This window comes from Lissotriton vulgaris, chromosome 12, assembly GCF_964263255.1.
Source record: "Lissotriton vulgaris chromosome 12, aLisVul1.2, whole genome shotgun sequence".
In the NCBI taxonomy this organism is placed as follows: Eukaryota; Metazoa; Chordata; class Amphibia; order Caudata; family Salamandridae; genus Lissotriton; species Lissotriton vulgaris.
In genome coordinates, this window is record NC_141700.1 from 465107284 (window position 1) to 465130679 (window position 23396).

Below are 23396 nucleotides of genomic sequence, written 5' to 3' on the forward strand. Positions count from 1 at the left end.
TTTTCCTGTAAATGTGAAATGATGAAAAGTAGACACTAGGTGGCGCAGATGGAAAAGAATTAGAAATACAGTACTTCAAGCGTGCCCAATAATAAAGTGAATAATTTTGAAATCGTCATGTTGGAAGTTCGTGGCAGTCTCAAAATCCATATCGATGAAATGCCACTCGAAACAATACCTTCCTCTTGCAGAACGGGTGGAAAGTCCACTCGATGTAACTGAGGGGACAGGAGCACAATAAAAGAAGAACTTAAGCACTCGGTCATGCGTAATCTTGACGCTCCATGACGCTGACGTGACAGTCAACAATTGTGTAAACTTAACCTTTCGTGAGGCTGACGTGACTTGAGGAGAGGCGCGGTGTGTTCATAGATGACGACGCGCTCCACAGAATCACCGATATCGTGGTGACATTCTTTTGCGTCATCACTCAACACACAGCTGGCAAAGAAGCAGGCCCTCAGCTGAACCAAACGACAGTTGGAGAAGACGGTGAGCAAAACCCATTATCTTACATACGGCAACAGAGTGCAAGGTCAAACTTTTCACTAAGCCAGTGGTCAGCACTCCGGGGCTCGATGTTGGCCCCCGATTACAGCAATAAATCTTTCAATCTCTCCAACTCGTTTAAAGATGCCGCCTCACACAAACTGCTGAAATTTTTTCAGGCATACCAGCCACGCAATGTTTCACACTGAGGCTCGGTCTAACTCTGAAATACCGACCGCCTCGATAATAAATCAGCAAGTTTAAAACAAATAGGGCACACAAAGTCCAACGCTCGAAACATACCTTTAAAAAGGATGTCTTCAGTAGGCTGTCGGATGTAACATGACACCGGTGGGGCATCAAAAACGTTGCCTTAAAGCTTTTTCCACAGTTAATTTGCAATCATCATTGTAGTTCCATGTTTCAAGTTCCAAAAGTAGTTCCTGCACACGTAGTTCTTTCTCCCTCGTCGCCATTGTTACAATGTTAAATGGACATTGTAAAATAAGTAGATCCAATAGTCGTAGGTATACTTAAGTTGGTTTATTAATCATAGTTGGTAGAAAGGAAGGCCCCACCGGGAGCAGCATCCAGCTGCTCAGCCCCACTCACTCAAACTGACCACACATTCAAACCATGCATACACAAACATTCTAATGACATCACCCACACAGGCTGAGCAGCAGAGAAGGAGAAGACTAGAATATAACACCATGGCCTTGGCAGTTCGGGCTGGACTCTTCCCATGAGGCACACGGTCAAGACTGATTTGCATATGGCCATGCCTGAACTGGGGTGGCGTGGTGTGCAAAATAATGATGGATTAAACTCAGATCTGTGACTGGGGGTGAATGTTTTGCCAATGTGCAACATTCCGTCCATCATCCTGTGTGTTTTGCTGTTCGCCCTATGTGGGAAGGATATGCCCAGACCTGGGTCGCGTGCTCACTATGCCACTGGAGTCGAGCTATCCTAGCTGTTGACAGCTGATAGCCAGAAACCGGTCCTAGGAGGCTTGATTCCGGTCCAGGGAAGACATGGCCTTGGCAGTTCGGGCTGGAGTCTTCCCATGAGGCACACGGTCAAGACTGATTTGCATATGGCCATGCCTGAACTGGGGTGGCGTGGTGTGCAAAATAATGATGGATTAAACTGAGATCTGTGACGGGGGTGAATGTTTTGCCAAAGTGCAACATTCCGTCTATCATCTTGTGTGTTTTGCTGTTCGTCCTATGGGGGAAGTGTATGCCCATACGTGGGTCCCATGCTCACTAAGCCACTGGAGTCAAGCTATCCTTGCTGATGATGGTTGATTGCCAGAAACCGGTCCTTGGATGCTTGATTCCGGTAAAGGGAAGATATGGCTTGGCAGTTCGGGCTGGACTCTTCCCATGAGGAAGAGGGTAAATACTGATTTGAATATGGCCATGTCTGAACTGGGGTGGAGTGGTGAGCAAAATAACAATGGATTAAACCCAGATCTGTGACTGGGGGTAAATGTTTTCCCAATGTGCAACATTCCATCCATTATCTTTTGTGTTTTGCTGTTCGCCCTATGTGGGAATGGTATGCCAGACCTGGGTCCCGTGCTCACTGTTGGGGTTCGAGGGTGCCTGGTGCCTTCTGTCTAGTTCCCCGTTCAGTGGTTTTTCTTAAAAGTGCCAAGTGCATAGGCAAATTTATGGACGCTCCCTAGAGCTCGCTTTAAAAGGGGGCTGCCAACAGGAAACAGGTGCTTGGTTTCTTTATTGGTCCCTTGCCGTGTGTTTCCTGTTTCTGTGGTTCTACCTTGTTCCCCTTCCTTCGAGCTCTGTTCCAGCGGTCTCATCCACTACTGGGTTTTGATCCCCTTTTTCCCTGTTCCCCTGTTTTCCTATTCCCTTGGGCATTACTGAACCTTTTGTGGGGACCCGTTTTTGATTTTCGGTGACGTTCTGGGATTCGCGGCTGCGTTTCCTTTGAGTTTTGGCGTCCCGTTATAATCCCTTTTTGTATCCAAACCATCTTATTGTACGTTGTGTTCGAGTGGTTTCACGAAGGAGCTGAATAACGGCCGTTTTTTGCGCTACCTTCGTGTTCTTTTTTAGAGTCCAGGGTTTTTTTGGGTGTCTTTCGTATTCCTTTGATACCTTTTATCCCCTGTCCCTTTTTTGTCTTAAGAATTGAATTCCCCCCCCTTTGACATTCTCGGTGTTTCCCGAGGGGGCGTGGTTGGTCTGGGGTTAAGCAAGAAACAACCAATACGATTGCAGTGGAAGAATTTCTGTTTCGTATCAAGCCATTCCCGTTTGTTATCTGGGGTAAGCAGGGAGGTCGGTAGTTCGTGTGTGTACTTGGCACTGTATTCCCTAGTAGGGGTGTGTTTAATCTTGTCCCCTTTTTTCATTTTAGCGGTCTCGTCTGTGTCAAGCTGTCAGCTGCCAAGAAGCCAGAGGAGACGAGTCTTGTTCCCCAAATCCTTGGGTTCCCTTGTTTTTGTTACCCACCTTCTCCCGGTGTCGTGTTTTCCACCATCTGTTTTGATTGCGGGATTTGGGGGTCACGGTGAGGGTAGAGGATTGGGCCCAACACTCCTGCGGTGTTGGGCCGGTCGGCATCGGAACAGAAAACCAAGCCCACGAATTAATACACCGCCCGAGTGAAGAATGGTTGAGGTGGCAGCAGGGAGGGCTTCTTTGATGCAGGAAATCATGCAGGCTTTAGCGCACATGCAGGGTGAAGTTCAATCCCTGCGTCAGGAGAATCAGGAGTTATGGGGGACACTGAGTGAGGTGAAGGAAAGCACTAAGAGAAGAGGGAGGGATCCCTCAGTTAAGGCTAGGCCCCCGTTGATTCAACCAGCCACATTTAAATATGAGAGGAGTGGGGGGGGCAGAGTGGGTCTCTGTGAGAAGTTGGCCTGATATATGATGTTTCCAATTCTGGAACCACCTTGTATCAGTCCAAACAATCCCTTATGGTGTCTGGTTGTAAGTCAACCTTATCCTAGTGGTAGCATGGACTAAGCAGCCTTAAAGGCTAAACTCAAGAGGTCGTGTTAAGCGAGCTGTTTTACCAATCACAATCCTGTAATATCAAATGAAAGGACACCACACAAGTATATATTATAAAAATATATGTGTTTATTACTAAAATAATCCCCAGTACTCTTTATGAGCAAAGGGGCACAAGCGTTTAAACAAAAGCACAGTATAACATAAGAAAGTTGCACAATTATGGATGAGGGCGGGTGACCACTCAAACCATATATTAAGAAAGTGGTATAAGAGATACCAATCAAACAGTGGTTAGGCCTAGGGCCTAGGGAATCACTGGGAGAAGTCGGGACTAGCAATGCTGAAGTCGGGAAAAGCCCGCGGAATTCGGGTGCAGCGCTTAAAGCACACGCATGCACCAATGCAAAGTCAATGGTGCGTAAAAGTTACACAAATAGAGTTTAAGGATACTTCTGCTGAACCTAGAAAGACAAAACTTTAGGCACAGACCCTAGAGGTGTGTACCAGTGTGGGAACACCGGCGTTGCTGAGTTACCTCACCCACAGGAAGCGGGTGCATAGGGTCGAAGTGGCGTCGGGTTTCGTCACGCAGGTGGTAGGTGCTTGAAGCTGAAGATGCTGCAGGCGATGTGAAGGAGAAGTGTCCGGTGTGATCCAAGAGTGGATCAGAGTCGTAAAGTACCTGAAAGCAGAGGGGACAGAGTCTGGGTCACTCAGCAGTGACCAGGGTGGAACCAGGACGGAACCAGGCAATGTGGGGCGCAATCAGGTGGTTGTCAAGGAGCTTCTCTCCGCTGCCACGTAGGCTCTGGGGCATCTGCGACGTCCAGAAGCTGGTCACGAGCTGTCCCACGCAGGCTCTTACCGTCGGCACTGTCGGCTTCAAGATCGGAGCAAACAACACTTGGCAAGAGCAATCCACGCAGGACTGGAAGATTGCTTCTCACTCGGACGAGGAGGGTCAGAGCGGGTGCTCCTTTTCAGAGGAGCGGGTGCAAGTCTGGTGACGTAAATAATTAATTTACTCTCTTAATTTCTATGCAGGTAAGTACTTAATCAATAATAACTCAGATCGGAAAGAAAAAAAACAGAGTCCGTGGTGTTAGAGTTCTTAGGGGTTTTATTCCTCAAAAAGGAATGGTCATGAACAGGATATCTGATTCTGACCACCACAGGGGTGTCAGAAGGGATAGAGAGCGCGCTACATTTTATTGACAATACATAGCTTATATACTTAATTCATATCATAAGCAACAGTGCAGGAGGCGTAACAGTTGAGAGAAGACAAGATAACAGTATACACGTGGTACTAGTACGTAATCAAGAGGCGTGAACTAGGCGTGAACTGGAAGTGTGTACTAGAAACGTCACTGATAGGTGACGCAGGTGGGTGGCATCAAGCAGAAATGTGGCAATGTCAGCAGAAATCGGAAGCTTGGATGCGCGCGCAGCTGCATGACGTGTGATTGGAGGGGTGCAGGGGACTTGACATTTACACTGACGGAAAGAGACAGAAGTCTGGCATGTCAGATCAACTTATACTTCTATCATATCTGATATCTGATGTTTAGGAACCATATTATCTGGACGGAAAGGTCTCTAGGGCAGAAGCTATTCTATGCTAACTGTGGATGCGTGTATAAGCGCCTAAGTGTCTGCATGAGAAGCGTGGGGCCACGGGGCCTTCCATGGAAGCATGGTAACAGAAGCTATGAATTACTTGCACTGAGACGGGTCGGCCCTTTGGCTCTGCAGCTGGGGAGGATGTTTACTGAAGCTGGTAGGCAGGAATGCATTTTCGAGGAGCGGAACAGATAACTCGAAGGTTATAGTCAGTCTTGGCAGAAAGCAGGCTGAGCTTGAGCGCGAGGGGCCGCGCTGGAAGTAAGTCAGAGTTCACGGGTACAGAGGCAGCCTGGGCAGAGGCTGTCAGAGTCAGAAGCCAGAAAATAGGCTCGATGGCAGAAATTCAGGGCCTACTCTGCCAGAGCAGGAAAACATGTAAAGTACACTACAAAAAGACGGTGGCATAGCATACTTAGGAACGGACCATTTAATCCATTCAGGGTGGATCTGAAAGAGGACAAGTTAACGTTGGACGCAAATGTATTTGCGTCTTCATAGCTGACACAGGAGGGAAATTACATGCACTTTAAGCTGGTACATGGAGTCGGTGGGGTACGCGCTAGGGAACATAACATGACCAAAAATTTATATTTCCTCATTCCCTCCTTGTTCCCTACGGACCCTTCATGATATATCGATCCTCATGAATCGATCAGTTTGTTCTTGTAACATCATTTGTTCTTCTTTCTTTCGTTTACGTTTTGAGAAAAAACTGGAATGTTCAATACAAGAGGTGGCACACAGTCCACAAATCGCTGGCCCACACTGCAGGCACAGGCAGCAACTGAATACTAGGACTAGGCCAATGCCTAGGAAGGATAGGATCTTCCATCCCCAAGCGGTTAACGTTGTCCAGAACCAACCGGACCAAGTCCAGGTGCCTGGATCCTGATGTATCTGATTTGCAATTTTATGGAGACGTGTAATAGCTTGATATACAGATGGTGCGTTTTGTGGTATGAAAACACAGCAACTTGACCCGATGACCTTACAGGCTCCACCTCTATCTGCCAAGATGACGTCAATAACAAGACGGTTCTGAAGGACAACAACCCGCATGGCGGACTGTTCTTCTGTTAGGTTACCTAAGGCGGAGGTAGTTTCATTCACTACTGCTTCAAGCGTTCTAGTTAATCTACGTATTAATTTACTATTCTGAACAGGTCCTAAAAAGAAAAAGAATCCTTTATTAAAATCGGTGTACTGTTCCCATGCCGTTTCTGTGTAGTCGACAAGTGGGATATCTCTTCTGGGTCTATTCTTTACTAGATTGGTATTTCTATGGTAATCAGGGGGAGCTAGGAAAACAGGTGGCAGAAGGAATGCAAGGTAACAGGTACCATCCCAATCTGGAGGTAGGCGTATGTATGCGGTATGACCACAAACAAAGTAAGAATGACGAATAGCTTTAAAGGACGATTTTCCATGATCACTGAATTCGATCACAGTAGTGCATTTACTATGACCTAAGTGTACTGAACCTTTCTTCCTGATACATAATTCGCCAGTAACTGGCAATACTGACATAGTGGGTATAACAGGTGCGGCTTCGGATTCAACAGTAAGAATCATAAGGCTAATTGTATAGTTACCTAATCCATACACTTCATTTTCTAGATCAGTTCCTATTCTAGTGGGGAGTCCCTCCTTATCAGGGTAACAGACGTCGAGCAGGACTAAGTTCAGGTTTCCCCAAACCCAGCCCCCGTCGAAAACAGCAATATCAGGATCTAAGGAATTAATTATTTTAAACCATGCACCGCAAGAGCCATTGTGAGTGAATGGGTACGGAAAGAGGGGCAGAGCTCCCTTGTAATTCTGGTAGGGAGGGAGTCGGCCACATATCCAGCAATCTGTAGCATTGTTAGTTTGATGAGAATGGTGTAGCATACTAATAAAAGTGTTGTTGCGCAGCGCAAGTCTGTAGGAAAGTTCGTGTGGAGGTAACTCACTAAAAGTGTGTTCAGCAGATACATTGTAAGCAGATTGTTCACGCTTGAAAATAGGGTAGTAGAGGGGTAGAAGGATGCTAGCAACAATAGTTAAAATACTCAGAATAAACATGATTAATAGTGTCACTATACAGTGACTACGAAGTGATTTACAATATGTACGTTTCTTATATTCTCTCTCTCTATCTCGATCTAGGGGATACATGTCAGAAACTATTTAACCGATTCACCTAGGGGAGGACTTAAACAATTAAACTGTCTGACTTGCTAGATCGGAGTTTCATACGGTACTCTTCTTGGGGAGTTTTTTCTCGTTCAGATTCTGTAAAGTCTTTTGGCTCAACGCAGTCTTTGGTGGGGGTGGACGAGTCTCGATCAGGTTTCAGTTCAAAAAACTTTTTCACATGACTCGTGTGAACCCACCCCTTTCTCCCTTCGATTTTCACGGCGGTCCTCGTGGTGAGAAAGACGGTCTTCGGCGATTTCCAGCGGGGCTCCAACTGACTCTTTCTATCAAAGTTGCGTACTAATACGAGGTCCCCAGGACGGACATCGTGTGGCTTTACATCAGTGTTGTCAGGGAAGGCTGCGGCAACCTGTGAACGACATGATTGGAGTGCAGACATCAAGGAGGCAAGGTAATCTGTCAACATGTTACAATCAACATCAGTAATCTTTTTCGGAATGGGCGTCCCCCACATATTCGGTGGTCTGCCAAAGACCACCTCGTACGGGGATAGCCCTGATCTCGAATGGGCAACCATTCTCATGTAGAATAGTGCCACTGGCAGGGCGACTATCCAGTCGACCCCTTTCTCCTGACATATTTTTGCAAGGCGTGTCTTTAATGTCTGATTATGCCTTTCAACAAGGCCTGCGGCTTCAGGATGTCGGACACAATGGAATTTCCACTGGTATCCCAGTAATAAAGAAACTTCTTTCATTAATGCAGATGAGAATGGCTGACCGTTATCTGAATACACGACACGAGGCAAGCCGTATCGTGGGAAGAATTCACGAACCAGCTGCTTGGCAGTGGTCGGAGCAGTGTAGTCTGGGACTGGGTATGCTTCGGTCCAGCGGGACAGAGCACAGACAACTACGAGAACATATTTAAATCCTCGACAACGGTCCATCTGGATATAATCCATCTGGAGGACTTCAAAAGGGTGATCGGGAGGATGAAATCCACCTTGCTCTACAGGGACGCTTTTACCTGGATTGAACTGACAACAGATCATGCAAGTACGCACTTTCTGTTTCGCTGCTGCTCGTAAGTGTTTGTTGTTCCAAAGATTTTGTAAACTGTCTAACATCGCTTTCTCTCCTAGGTGTGCTGGGCTATGTGCTGTATTTATCATGACTTGAACCATAGAGTCAGGGAGAAACCATGTAGATTTTCCCTTCGTCACCCAACCTTGATCTGTTTGGATCCCTCCTAGTTCAATCCATTTCTTTATTTCTTCTGGGGTAGCATGTGTCTGAATGTCGATAACATCTAGTGTGGGATCCCTGACTGTCATACAGTGTGTCGGTCCTGTTGTCTTTGTCGTATCAATTGTCTGAGTGTGAGTCGATGCTGTATGTTTTGCTGTCTGGTCTGCCAGGTCGTTACCCTGGGAAACAGAATCTGTGACCTTAGTATGTGCTTTACACTTCATGACGGATATGCCTGAAGGCAGATGTATTGCTTCTAACAGTGCTTGAATGAGGGGGCCATGTTGGATCTTGGCACCGTGAGAGGTCAGGAAACCTCGTTCTTGCCATAACATGCCGAAGTCGTGTACAACTCCGAACGCATAACGGGAATCAGTGTATATGTTGACATTTCTGTTCTTGGCTAGAATACAGGCTCGGGTCAGAGCGATGAGCTCTGCCGCTTGAGCAGACAGTGTATCAATGCGATGTGTTTCTTTAACTTCGGTTTCAGTGGTCACTGCATACGCGGCCACTAACTCTCCTGTACTTGTTCTCATACATGAACCATCCACATAAAGTGTCAGGTCAGGATTTGTCAATGGAACATCTGTTAAGTCTCGTCGGGGCTTTGTTACTGCATTAATGATCTCTATACAATCATGCGGGGCTGGATCTGTCATAATGGTAGGTAACAGTGTTGCTGGGTTCAGGATGCTGCAGCGTCTGATTTCTATGTGTGGCTGGAATAGTGTTAATTCGTAACCTGTCAGTCGTGCTATAGTCAAGTGCTGAGTCTGGGTTCTGTTTAAAAGAACCTCTACAGAGTGTGGAACTTGTACTGTTAACTGATGTCCTAAAACAATTGAATCACTTTGTCTTATTGCTAACGCTGTTGCAGCTACTGACTTTAAGCATGCAGGGAGTGCCTGGGCTACGGAATCCAATGTACTTGAAAAATAAGCGCAAGGCTTATGTGAACCTGCTTGGTCTTGAGTGAGGACAGACAATGCTGTACCGTCACGTTCTGTAACAAAAAGTGTAAACGGTTTGTTGTAACATGGTGTCGCTAAAACTGGTGCTTGACATAGTGCTTTCTTTAATTCCTCAAAGGCTTGTGTGTGTTCCTGAGTCCAAGGGAGGGCAGTCGAAGTTGCTGCCTCCTGCGTCGTTAACTGGATGAGTGGTTTAGCTAGAAATGCATATTGAGGAATCCATTGTCTGCAGTACGAGGTGAGGCCTATGAAGGCCCGCACTTCCTTTTGTGTCTGGGGTCGTGGCATGTTTACAATTAACTGAATGCGATCGGGAGTGAGCTGTCTCCCCACTTTGGACAGCAAGTGACCCAAGTATACAACTTGCTGAACACAGAATTGTAGCTTCGAAGGAGACACCTTGTGTCCCTTGTCGGCCAGGAAATGTAAAACTGTCAGTGATGCTTGTTCACATTCGGGCTCTCTTCGTGCGGTGATCAGTAGATCATCGACGTATTGCAGTAAAGCGGTGTTAACTGGCATTTGAATACAATCTAGTTGTCTTTTCAGTGCTTGACTATAGATGCTGGGGCTTTCTGTGAATCCTTGAGGTGCGCGGGAAAATTTGAAACTTCGTCCATTTAAACTGAATCCGAAGAGATATTGGCTCTCCGGATCAATAGGTACACTGAAGAAAGCATTCTTGAGATCGATTACAGAAAAGAACGTTGCTTCTGAATCAATAGCAGTCAATAGGGAAGAGATATCGGGGACCACAGGGTACTGTGGTACAATGCATTTGTTCAATTCTCGAAGATCAATCACCAGCCGATATACTGGCGGTGCATTGGGGTCAGTACGTTTAAGAATTGGGATGATAGGTGAATTACAGATATTGGAGTCGGTCTCTACGACCACTCCCTGGGCAATAAGCTCTTCAACAATTTTCAGTAAAGCCACTACAGCATCAGGTGGTAACTTGTATTGTCTGATTCTGGGTAGAACAACTCCTGTCTTGAGTGTAACACGGTATGGAGTGATATGCATACAACCTACGTCAGCTGGGCCTTTTGCCCATAGGTGATCTGGTACATTTTTCAATCTGACATCAAATTCTCGTAAAACATAATGACCCTTGAAATCCCGTAGAAAGAGTCTAACTCCCTCCGGGGAACAGCATATTATAGCTCCTAGAGCCTTCAGAGTTTTAATTCCTAACAGGTTTTCTGGGCATGAGTTCGTAAGTAACAGATCTGTAACTCGTGATAATGGACCCACAGCCAAGGGTACTGGTTCCGATACTTCATTTACAATAGGCTGTCCTGAAAATCCAAGGGAAACATTCTGTGAGCCTGAGAGGGGTGCCCCTGGGACTTCATTATGACTGATTGTGGTGCGGCTTGCCCCTGTGTCAATTAAAAACTTTCTGTCTTTTCCCAATACGTGACTGTGTACATAAGGACCTTCTTGATCTACAGGAATTTCAATAAGAGGCAAACCACCTTCCCTCTCTAGGCTGTTTCATGTATATCGGGGGTAATCTGGATATGCAGATTGGGCATACTGGTACATCTGTTGCGAAACTTGCTGAGTCGCGGCAATGGGCTGTGGTCCTGCTACTGTCTGTGCTATATGAGATGGAGCATGCATAGGCTGTGTATTCTGCATTGGCTGTACATTTTGTGAGGTCTGTTGCTGGACCTGGTCTTGTCTAGGCGGATGCGGTCTTTCTTTAGTTTTACCTGTTGCTATGTTATGTTTCAGGACTGGGCATTCATGTACGTAATGACCTGGCTGTTTACAGTAATTACATGTCCCTTTAACGGGAGCTGTAGTGTGACTTATCTGGGTCCCACCTTTTCTCTGACCGTCGGCTGGGACCGTCTGAGCTACTAACATTTTCATCTTGGTGTCTTTCATACGTTTCTGTTCCTGATCTTGTTCTTCTCTAATTCTGTTCTGATGATATTGTAACATTTGTAACATCTGGGATGGCGTATTTGCCTGCCAAGTACTTTCAACTTTGTACACTCTATTTTTAACTAATGGTAGGGAGTTCTCGACTAGTTTTGATACAAAAAGGTGTGGATATGATTCGCTGCTTGGTTGTAGGCCGCTATTTATAATGAAACATTTCTCGAATCTTGAATAGAAGTCACTAGTATCTTCATCATGTTTCTGTTTACAGGACGAGATGGCGTCCCAATCTTCCTTTCTAGTTGTCAATAATCTTGGCAGAACCTGTACTATTAAACCGGGTAATGCTTTAGTTTTGTCCCCAAGGCCTACCCCTGGGACCCGTTTGCTTTCTTCGTCTTCTATTTCTGCCCATGCAATCTTTGTGTCCCCCACCTCCCATTCTTTTTCCTTTAATTTCTCGTAAATGCCCGTGGGCAACAGCACCTTTAACATTTTCATAATATCATCATACGTGTAATCCCCCATTAGTAACATGTCTTTAAGCTCTCTGTGAAAACCTGCAGGGTCTTTATCATGACACGGAACTAGTTTCTTCATTTCTAACAGTTCTAACTTAGTCAGTGGCGTGTGTACATATACACGTTTCAAGACGTGATCCGCACCCATAACTGGGTGTACTTCTCGTAAGGGGTTCTGACTTTCAATGCCACTCCCGCATTGCATGTGGTACGTTTTCCTTTCTGGAGGCGGGGCGGGAACATATTCAGATCTTATGAAGGTGTTATATTTATGTCGTTGTTCTAGAATTATTTGTATTAACTTGGTACTGAAACCTCTCCATCTATCCATGAGTAGTGCTTCTAATGTTTCGTGTAAGGGACCTGGATCGGAATGTTTATTTCTGTATTTCGTGAGGAGGTGCTGAATCATGTATACACCTGCTAATTTCTGTTCGTCTGGGGAAAGGTTTAGAAACGTCTGTGCTAAGGTATCATCATTATATATGTCTGGATTTTCGGCCCATAAGATGGCTGACCGGGCTAGTTCTTGTTCATCCATCGAATTGAGTACATGGTACCCCATTCTTTCTCGTAGTCTTTTATCAGTCTCCTGGAACTGGTGTTCAGAAGAATTCGGGTTTGTTAAAGCAGAGAGAAAAACTCTCTTGTTTTCCGGACGGATGCCTTTCCTAAGGTAAGTTCCCTTACCTACATACGCTATAGTATCTGTAGTCCTTTCTGGTTCTTCAAGTTCTTCTTCCTCCTCGGAGGAAGCTTTGTCTTTCCCTTTCTGGTGTACCGTTATCACTGCTTTTCTAATTTTCTTGTACATACTGGCTATGCAAGCCCCCCTGTCATGTTTTCCATCGGCTATATTTTGACCCCACTTGTTTAGTGCATCTAATTCACTCTGATCTGTTCCAGGCCTGTCTCGTTCTCTTATTAGGCAATTTATGAAAAATCGTAGTATCTGTGCTTGAATGTCAACCTTCTGTTTCTCCATGGCATCCTTGATACTGTCAGGGTCTTTCCCTGTCTGAACAAATTCATATATTCTATCTAGACGGTCCTTCATTCCTACATAGCATAGCAAGATATCAGTAGCAGATCTTAACCGTAGTGATGCCAATATCATTAGATCGTCTTTACCGGGTACTGGATCATATCTACAAACTGAAATGTTTTCTCTGAGTGCGTCAAGGCGGGGTGACCTGAACGTGAGAGGACTCTGCATGTCCCTGAGATTGAATCTGGGTGTTAATGGCGGGGTCCGAAGACCCGCGGTCGCACCTCCTGAAGCGGATGCTTGGGCATTATCTCCCTGCGGAGTCTGGATCTGAACTTGAATTTGTCGCTTAGTAGGATCAGGTAGGCCTTGCTTCGGTAGGTCAATTTTGGGTGCGGGAAGTGGCGGAGCTGGCGGAGCGGGGGAGGTCTGTCGCGGTACCGGCGGAACATGATCTGGGGGCGGAGTGCCACCCCCGTCCCTGTCAGGAGGCAGGGCACGGACAGGCAGATTGGTGTAAGCTGGTGCTACATCCTCTAGATAAGAATTTAAGAATATGTCTTTAGTAGTTTTATGCATTACTTTAGTTGGAACTAATGGTGGCGGTAGGTTTTTCGGTATTTCTGATAGGGCCTCAGGTGTGCCTTCGGCCGCGAGATACATACCGTTTACGAGATTGTTTCGGGCACGGTCTATTTGTTCTGTTTTTACTCTGATCCCTTCGGTAACTAACTCGTTTTCTTGCGCCTTTTCTGATTCTTTAAGTCTGTCTTCTCTACGGAGTGCTTTCTCAGCACGCTTATGTGATTCCTTACGCCAAAATTCTATGGCGTCTTTCTGAGATTGTCTAGCTTTCTTTTTCCATAATACTTCTTCTACCTTCATGATGCACTCGGCATCCCATGTTCCGGTAGTGGGCCATCTGTGTCTCTCGTCTAGATGCTTGGTATAGTCGGCCCATAAATCTAGATATAATATGGCATCTATGCCGTGCTTATGATACATAAAGTTACCTGGAGTGTCCCTAGGGGGGATAGGAATTTCTTCCTCCAGTATCCCTTTCCTAGTTCCTATCTGCTTTAACTTGTTGAAAAACGGCATCTTGTTTACTTATTACTGAATACTCAATCCTTACTCCTTAATACTGGTTACAGCTAGTTTATACAAGAAACACAATAATGCACATTAAACGGTCACATTCATACCACAACATTAATCACATGAAAAGACATTTGAGACATAGATGACTACCCTCTATACTGGATGTACTGCTAAACAGTACAGATACACTGGTGTAACAGTGCAGAAATTCAGAAATTCAGAATACTAGATATACTGCTAAACAGTACAGATACACTGCCTAAAAACAGTGCAGACCGGACTTGTGTACCCAAACCCGTCTAGATACGTCCCAGCAATGGTACTCACCGGGAAGCACGGAAACAGAAGGCCTCGGAAAACTCGACTGGACTCGACTCGGTACTTCGGAAAACTTTGGAAAACTTCGGAAAACCTCGGAAACCTGGTGGGCCTCTTGACACCTCGGACCTTGCTTCTTTCGGCTAGGCTCTGGTCGGGATCCTCCGCACTCCTCACCGCCTCGTCTGGGCACTGATCGCAGTCTTCGTCACCTCCGTGGGTCAGAGGGAGATGCAGGAAATCCTGCCGGTACGCGTAGGTTCCATCTAACTGATGGCAGGGGACAGAGCTTGCAATGCGCCAACCGGCGCGTGAGGTGGGGGAGGGGTCCCTGTTCGGGCGCCAAAATGACGTAAATAATTAATTTACTCTCTTAATTTCTATGCAGGTAAGTACTTAATCAATAATAACTCAGATCGGAAAGAAAAAAACCAGAGTCCGTGGTGTTAGAGTTCTTAGGGGTTTTATTCCTCAAAAAGGAATGGTCATGACCAGGATATCTGATTCTGACCACCACAGGGGTGTCAGAAGGGATAGAGAGCGCGCTACATTTTATTGACAATACATAGCTTATATACTTAATTCATATCATAAGCAACAGTGCAGGAGGCGTAACAGTTGAGAGAAGACAAGATAACAGTATACACGTGGTACTAGTACGTAATCAAGAGGCGTGAACTAGGCGTGAAATGGAAGTGTGTACTAGAAACGTCACTGATAGGTGACGCAGGTGGGTGGCATCAAGCAGAAATGTGGCAATGTCAGCAGAAATCGGAAGCTTGGATGCGCGCGCAGCTGCATGACGTGTGATTGGAGGGGTGCAGGGGACTTGACATTTACACTGACGGAAAGAGACAGAAGTCTGGCATGTCAGATCAACTTATACTTCTATCATATCTGATATCTGATGTTTAGGAACCATATTATCTGGACGGAAAGGTCTCTAGGGCAGAAGCTATTCTATGCTAACTGTGGATGCGTGTATAAGCGCCTAAGTGTCTGCATGAGAAGCGTGGGGCCACGGGGCCTTCCATGGAAGCATGGTAACAGAAGCTATGAATTACTTGCACTGAGACGGGTCGGCCCTTTGGCTCTGCAGCTGGGGAGGATGTTTACTGAAGCTGGTAGGCAGGAATGCATTTTCGAGGAGCGGAACAGATAACTCGAAGGTTATAGTCAGTCTTGGCAGAAAGCAGGCTGAGCTTGAGCGCGAGGGGCCGCGCTGGAAGTAAGTCAGAGTTCACGGGTACAGAGGCAGCCTGGGCAGAGGCTGTCAGAGTCAGAGGCCAGAAAATAGGCTCGATGGCAGAAATTCAGGGCCTACTCTGCCAGAGCAGGAAAACATGTAAAGTACACTACAAAAAGACGGTGGCATAGCATACTTAGGAACGGACCATTTAATCCATTCAGGGTGGATCTGAAAGAGGACAAGTTAACGTTGGACGCAAATGTATTTGCGTCTTCATAGCTGACACAGGAGGGAAATTACATGCACTTTAAGCTGGTACATGGAGTCGGTGGGGTACGCGCTAGGGAACATAACATGACCAAAAACTTATATTTCCTCACTGGAGCAATCAGAATCACAAGTCGTATTTCAAGTTTCATCAGCACAGGGGCCACAAGCCAGCTGGCAAGTGACCGGGCCAACGCGTTGAGCCAAAGAAAGCAGAAGGGCCCCACGCAGCACTCGTCGAGTGTAGAGGGGTGAGCTTCAGTGCAACAATGGCTCTGGGCTGGGGCTTCTCAAACCCCGGTGTACAGCTTCGAGGGTGACTCGTGGGCTGCACGGTCAGCGTCTCGTGGTCTTTTCAAGATGGCATGCCCCACGCTTCCGGTCGCCTCCACGGGTCTCAGCTCTGCAGGGACTGTGGATCGGGCTGTAAGAAGGCAGGCAAGCATGATCTCGTTGATCTCTGTTGCTCGAGTTCCGGCGGGAACTGCCACAAAGCAGACGTTGAGGTGCTGGATGGTGCCTGTTTGCACAGGGTGGTCACTCCTTGACCACAAGGGAGATTCTTCAGTCTTCTACGTCGAGTAGGATGTCGAAGGGTCCAGAGTTTTGTTTCTTATGTTTCATCAGGATTATCTGAGTGCGTTGGCACTGCTCCCATTCTTATACCAATCTAGGGGGCTGGATTACCTGCTAGGTCCCCTCCTATGGGTGGGACCCAGGAAGGGGGTGGATGCACCCCTTTTCCTTTGTACAGGCCGCGCTGGGGCTGGGGCTGGTGTGCCCAAGAACCGGTTTGGCCGGATTATGCAAGGGGAAGCCTTGTGCTCCCCAGGCAATGTCTGGTTTCTTTCAAACCTCCCTGCTACAATCCACTATCTCCTGTGTGGGGTGGTGTGACACCTCCCTGTGACAGGAAAGCCTTTGTCCAGGCCTCCTGTGCTGAGTTTCGGTCGGCAGCAGGAGGTCAGACTTGTGTCTGTGGCAGAAGCATCCATTTTGTGGATCTGAGGCTCTTTTAAAAATCAACCGCATTTTAGCAAAGTAGCATGTCGTCTCCCTCTAGAGGGGTGGAATGCTATCCTCGTCGACAGGACTGTCGAGGGGATAGTATTCCAAATCGTATGACACCTTACACAACATGTTTTGATAAAGCCAAACCAAAGTTGCTATATAACCGCGAGGATTATAATGCACTTAATAGTATATGGTATGGCATTACCCCGGAATAGCTTAGGGAATTGGTCCCGACAGCTGCAGACAGGCTCAGCTCATGCTAGAGCACCATCTCACATAAAACCAAGCACTCTTCCTCCAGGATTCTTAAGGCCTGCCATAGGAGTGACTGATAGGTATATATGTGTCCAGATAGGTTTAGATATAGGCATACTATATCTCAGCAAGGGGTGATTACACCACCTTGCCCCAGCTGAGTGATCAGCCAGTTGTGTCAATTTTAGATAGCCAGCCAGGGGTGGCAAAAGTTATGCTGCAGCCCCTGGTAGGCCTTGGATGCACCTATGCCCAGGGCACCCTTAGTGCTCTGTACAGGGGCTGATAAGGTGACCCAAGCCAGTCTAGTTATGCACCTAGGGTACATGGAATCCATTTTACAGAGAGAGCAGATAGCCTGGGGCCCTGATTAGCAGGGAACCAGGCCAACTAAGTCGAAAACCAGCTAAACACAGGGCAACAAATCTGGGGTAACCATAGTCAGGTAGCCACCTTCCTACAGTCTCCTTCTCCTTTGTCCGTTACAGTGAACACTCCCATGCCGGTGTCTCTAGCAGCTCCAGAGAGGTTTTCCGGGGATAGTAGCAGATATGCTATATTCATGAACCAGTGCCATTTGCACTTCATGTGTCGACCTACCGCTTTTCCTGACGACACTACTAAGGTAGCGTTTGTGATTTCATACCTCTCGGGTATTACAGCTAGTTGGGCGGTCCCCTTAGTGGAAAACAATGACGCTGTGTTAAGTAGTTTCCCGGCCTTTAAGAACTAGATGCATGGTCTGTTTGCTAAGAATGTTTTTATGCAGGCAAGCTATGTTGAATTGTTAAAGCTCCGGCAGGGTAAGCAGGATCTTTTGGGTTATGTGGCTACTTTCAATCGCCTAGTAGCAGAGACACAATGGCCCATGGCAAAAAGAACCTCTTTGTTTTATCAGGGCTTGTGCGAGGACTTAAAAGATATAGTCTCTCAGGTTGTAGACCCTCCCTGAAGATTGTGTTGAGTTCATCGATTTGGTTGTCAAACTCAACCATCGAATGAGTGAAAGAAAAGGGGAAAAGATCAGGTTTCAACCCCCCAAGGACAACTGTAACCAAGAGAGAAACATCTGAGAATGGGGGCGTAAAAACAGAACCTGAACCTATGCCTTTGGGTGGGGTGCGGGGTCCCTTATCCAAGGAGGAAAAGGAGCGAAGGCGCTTGTTGCAGTTGTGTTTGTAATGTGGGAGGGGTGGACACTTTGCTTGAGAGTGTCCAGTGAAACCGTCCCGGATCCCGGAGAATAAGGCTGTGGCTTTTGTGGGAAGGGATTGTGAGAATCCTTTTGTCCATGAAAGAGGTATTTGTAATCCATATGATGTACAAGGGGCGGTTCAAAGAGTCCCGCATCATTTCACGGTATCGGCTTGTTTTGCTTATTTATCTTGTGGTAGAGCTTCCTTGTCGGTATTATTGGATTGTGGGGCCACAGGGAACTTTATGGACATCGGGTTGGCCGAGAAGTTGATGGTTCCCTGTGTGATGAAGAAACAACCTGAACCCGTGAGGGCTATTGACGGCATGGAGCTAATCTCTGGGTCGATTGTACGACAAACCGAACCTTTGTTGATGACATTCGATAATGGGCATTCTGAGACGGTCTGTTTCGATCTGATTGCCGCACCAGCATTTGGTGTGGTACTCGGGGTGCCCTGGTTACAGACCCATAATCCCAGAATCGATTGGGCCCGGAGGCTGGTCACGCTTGATTCGGAGTATTGTCTTCTTCACTGTTATTGTGAGGCGACTGATTGGGTGTCTCCGTTACCTTGTGCAGCGAGCGGTTGCGATCAGAACATTTTGCCTCCTTCGTTTGTGGCATACAAGGAGGTGTTTGATAAGGATCAGGCGTGTGTCTTGCCACCACACAGGGCTTTTGATTGCCGTATTGATTTGGTTCCGGGGGCCGTTTTACCCTGTAGTAGGGTTTATGCGTTGTCGGAGCCGGAGGAGAAACATCTACGGCAGTATTTGGATGAGATGTTAAAGAATGGGTTTATTCGGCCTTCTTCTTCGCCTGTGTCTTCCTCCATATTTTTTATACCGAAGAAGGAGGGTGATCTTCGCGCTTGCATGGACTACAGAGCGTTGAATAAGGTCACAATAAAGAACAAGTACCCATTACCTCTCATACCGGTGTTGTTAGATCAGCTGCGACATGCCAAGGTGTTTACAAAGCTTGATTTAAGAGGTGCTTACCATCTCGTTCGCGTCCGCGAGGGCGACGAATGGAAAACGGCATTTCGTACTAAGTTTGGTTTGTTTGAATATTGTGTTATGCCTTTTGGTTTGTGTAACGCCCCTGCCGCTTTTCAGTTTTTTATAAATGAGGTTTTGCGTGAGTTTTTGTATGTCAGTGTGATTGTTTACATTGATGATATTTTGTTTTTTTCCCCGTCCTTTGAGGAACATGATGCTCATGTTTCGCAGGTTTTGTCTAAGTTGTTGGAACACCGTTTATTTGTGAAGCTGGATGAATGCACTTTCGGTGCGACACATGTTGAGTTTTTGGGATTCTTGATTTCTGCGGATGGTATAAAGATGGATCCCCGGAAGATCGAAGCTATTGTTAACTGGCCCATACCCACATGTGTTAAAGATATACAGGTGCTACTTGGTTTCGCCAACTTCTACAGGCGTTTTATCAGTTTTTTCTCTGACATTGTTTCGCCTATGACTTCATTGTTGAAGAAGGGAGTGGTGTTTGAGTGGACGCCTGCAGCACAGTTGGCTTTGGAAAGATTGATCGGGCTTTTTACATCTGCTCCTCTGTTGATGCATCCTGATCCTGCTCTTCTGTTTTATGTAGAGGCGGATGCGTCCCAGCTTGCTGTTGGCAACGTGTTGTCTCAGCGTGACAATGAATCTGGGTTAATGCATCCAATTGCGTATTTTTCAAAGAAACTACTACCTGCTGAGCAGAATTATACGGTTGCCGAGAGGGAACTATTGGCCATAAAGTTGTCTTTTGAGGAATGGCGCCATTACCTTTGGGGGGCTCGTCACCCCATTACTATCTATACGGATCACAAGAACTTGGAGTTTTTCCGGTCCGCTAGGGCTTTGACTCCCAGACAGATGAGATGGTGCTATTCTTTAATGAATACGATTTTACCATCACGTATAGGCCAGCTGCTCAACAGGGAAAATCTGATGCATTATCTCGGATTTATGTGGATCCGTCACAGGGAAGCAAGACGGAGGAGTCCTGTTTTATGATTCCCGGTGATAAGATAGTTGGTTGTGCTTCCATAGTCGATTTCATGGTTAAAGTGCAGGATGAAATGAAGCAGTTGGATCTGGCTCCGTGGTTGTCGGAACCTGGAATCACGTTAAAGGATGGGTTTTTGTATCAGGCAAAGAAGTTGTTTGTCCCCCCGATGTGCGTACACTGGTTCTTACATATTGTCATTCATCGTCCTTGGTTGGGCATCCGGGGGTCAATAAGACCAAAGAGCTGTATATGCGTTGGTTTTGGTGGAAGTCTCTGGCCCATGATGTACAGGTATTTGTGGCCTCATGCCCTGTGTGTGATGTTAGTAAGTCCTCGCACTTGTCTCCATCTGGGTTGTTGCACCCATTGCCAGTGCCTCCCTCCCCCTGGCATACGGTCAGTATGGACTTTGTGACCTATTTGCCGCTTGATTCAGGGTTTACGGCCATTTTAGTTGATGTGGATTTATTCACAAAAATGGCTCATTTTGTTCCCTTGCCAGGGTTACCCACATCTAGAGAATTGGCTGATGTGTTTATGGCCCAAGTGATCCGACTGCATGGGGTTCCTACTGCCATTGTTTCAGATAGAGGGGCACAGTTTGTTTCACATTTTTGGACTGCCCTGTGTCGGTCATTAAGGATGGAAGTGCGTCTGTCAACAGCTTACCATCCACAAAGCGACGGGCAAACAGAACGCACCAATCAAACCATGGAGCAGTATTTACGCTGTTTGCTAACCTCACTGACGGGCAGTTGGGTACAAGCCTTTCCTGTGGCTGAGTTTGCATATAATAACAGCAATTATTTGAGTCTATGAAAGCCATGAAAGTACAGGCAGACAGGCATAGACGGCCAGCTCCTCTGTATGCAGTTGGGGATAGGGTTTGGTTAGCAACGAAGAATCTGAAGTTGCCGGGACCCAGAAAATTACAGCCTCGGTTTGTAGGTACCTTTCCTGTCCAGAAGGTGGTGAATCCAGTTGCAATCAGGTTGGCTTTACCGGCTGAGTATTCATCCTGTATTTCACACCTCTTTGTTGAAGCCATACGTCACCACTTCTCAAGATTTGCCACCTCCTCCTCCCGTTTTAATAGATGATAACGCGGAGTATGAGGTTAAAACTGTTTTGAATTCCAAGCGGATGAAGGGACGGCTGTATTACCTTATTGACTGGAAGGGTTACCCCCCCGAGGACCGTTCTTGGGTTCCGGCAAGTAGGGTTCATGCTGCCCGGTTAGTTCGTCTGTTTCATCGCCTGCACCCTGGGAAGCCTAGGCTTGTAGGAAGGCTTTCGGGAGGGGGTACTGTTGGGGTTCGAGGGGGCCTGGTGCCTTCTGTCTAGTTCCCCGTTCAGTGGTTTTTCTTAAAAGTGCTAAGTGCATAGGCGAATTTATGGACGCTCCCTAGAGCTCGCTTTATTAGGGAGCTACCAACAGGAAACAGGTGCTTGGTTTCCTTATTGGTCCCTTGCCGTGTGTTTCCTGTTCCTGTGGTTCTACCTTGTTCCCCTTCCTTCGAGCTCTGTTCCAGCGGTCTCATCCACTACTGGGTTTTGATCCCGTTTTTCCCAGTTCCCCTGTTTTCCTATTCCCTTGGGCATTACTAAACCTTATGTGGGGACCCGTTTTTGATTTTCGGTGACGTTCTGGGATTCGCAGCTGCGTTTCCTTTGAGTTTTGGCGTCCCGTTATAATCCCTTTTTGTATCCAAACCATCTTATTGTACGTTGTGTTTGGGTGGTTTCACGAAGGACCTGAATAACGGCCGTTTTTTGCGCTACCTTCGTGTTCTTTTTTAGAGTCCAGGGGTTTTTTGGGTGTTCCTTCGTATTCCTTTGATACCTTTTTTCCCCTGTCCCTTTTTTGTCTTAAGAATTGAATTCCACGGTCCACCCCCTTTGACATTCTCGGTGTTTCCAGAGGGTAAGGTGAAGATATATTGCACAGTTAAAAAAAACTCACAATTATTAAAACAAGCAAATTTATAAGACAATCTCTAACTAAAGTGTTTGTAATTAAAATAACAGGTGAGTTCTCCTTGATAGTTAATAAAACACATTTGGTATGTTGCTGTCCATTGGGGCGACTGGATGCTAACAGTTTTTTGTTTTAAGCAGTGCTTCCAGTTGGCCCGGCAGCTGATTCTTTTAGTCTATTAGCCACAATGTCAATGAATTTTGTTGTTCTACAGTTTAACTGGGTTTCACCAGGGTTAAAGCAGAGCATCACAGCCTGCCTGCAGCTAGTTATTCCCTTCTGAATCTATAGGGGCCGAAGCAGGTAGCGTCTTATGTCCAGAAGTTTTGTGCAGATGCAGATTATGTGCGTCAAGTCCTCTTTTCCAGTAGAGCAGAGTCGGCAGCAGTTTGCTGCGTTTTCTCTTTTCCAGGGTGCTAAGTGAGGCATTATCGATATATTGCCAAGACGCATATTGAGGAACTTATTTTTTGTTGTCTGTGTAAGACCCGTTGTTAAATACTGTTGTGGCTTGAGAGCTGTGTAGCCTTCCAGTACAACCCATCCATGTGCTCTCTTAGCAAGAGTTGCTTTGTCCTCGATAGATGAGACCATCTTGGTGACCTTCGATACCATTTTTTTAAAAGTCTTGGGATCAGTTGCTGACTCCCATAAGTTTGTTAGTCCTAGGGTCTCCAATGATTCCATTAGATATTTTTCCCGAGGGGGCGTGGTTGGTCTGGGGTTACGCAAGAAACAACCAATACGATTGCAGTGGAAGAATTTCTGTTTCGTATCAAGCCATTCCCGTTTGTTATCTGGGGTAAGCAGGGAGGTCGGTAGTTCGTGTGTGTACTTGGCACTGTGTTCCCTAGTAGGGGTGTGTTTAATCTTGTCCCCTTTTTTCATTTTAGCGGTCTCGTCTGTGTCAAGCTGTCAGCTGCCAAGAAGCCAGAGGAGACGAGTTGTGTTCCCCAAGACCTTCTCCCGGTGTTGTGTTCTCCACCATCCGTTTCGATTGCGGGTGTTGGGGGTCACGGTGAGGGTAGAGGATTGGGATGTTCTTCACTCCTGCAGTGTTGGGCCGGTCGGCATCGGAACACTCACTATGCCACTGGAGTCGAGCTATCCTGGCTGATGACGGCTGATAGCCAGAAACCGGTCTTAGGATGCTTGATTTTGGTCCAGGGAATACATGGCAT